The sequence below is a fragment of the Pinus tabuliformis genome, chromosome 1_1 (genome assembly GCF_031772625.1).
Source record: "Pinus tabuliformis cultivar Carrire ecotype Pingquan chromosome 1_1, CPIR1, whole genome shotgun sequence".
NCBI lineage: Eukaryota > Viridiplantae > Streptophyta > Pinopsida > Pinales > Pinaceae > Pinus > Pinus tabuliformis.
In genome coordinates this window covers 375564761-375565370 of record NC_142297.1, presented here as the reverse complement: position 1 = coordinate 375565370, position 610 = coordinate 375564761, and the positions used below count along the sequence as shown (strand labels likewise).

The window sequence follows — 610 nt, the reverse complement described above, 5'->3', positions numbered from 1 at the left end:
TGTTCTTCTCACTTCTTTTTCCCTTCCCCGAAGGAAACATTTTACAATCCTTACGTACGTTACTTGTTATCTGCGATACTTTTTTTTTTATTGCTTCTTAAAATAGTCTTTACTTTTCCCATACCACAAACCAATGTTCATTTTATTTTCTCTATTACAAATAGAGGTAGTTTGATCCTGGAATTAGGAAATAGTCCTATTGGGATTCAATAAATTGGAAAAACAGTGGATGAGAAGAAAATAGATAGTAGGGCGAAGATATGGAAAGAGAGGGATTCGAACCCTCGGTAAGCAGAAGCCTACATAGCAGTTCCAATGCTACGCCTTGAACCACTCGGCCATCTTTCCTATGAGATCTCTTGGTTCTAATTAATAAAGTGAGTCAATAGCAACTTCCTTACGAAATGAATTCTTTTTGTTCACGTATGAACAGTTCAATCTTTCGGAAATAAATAGATAATAAATAAGGTAATGATTCAATCCCCCGCGGAAAGACGAAAGGACATTTTTTACAACTTCCTCTTATTTTAGGAAATCCTCAATCATCCCGGTTAATCTGACGTATTCGGGTCGCCTAATCAATAATTTAAGAGAAATTAACTGATCCATT

The 610-nt window shown here is 35.6% G+C and overlaps 1 non-coding gene across 1 annotated transcript; it reads right to left on the bottom strand.

Annotated features, from left to right (window-relative positions):
- Window positions 1–261: 261 nt before the first annotated feature.
- On the bottom strand, window positions 262–348 carry TRNAS-GGA (transfer RNA serine (anticodon GGA)). The gene has a single exon. It is a non-coding gene; the product is annotated as a tRNA-Ser (tRNA).
- Between the last annotated feature and the right edge of the window lie 262 nt (window positions 349–610).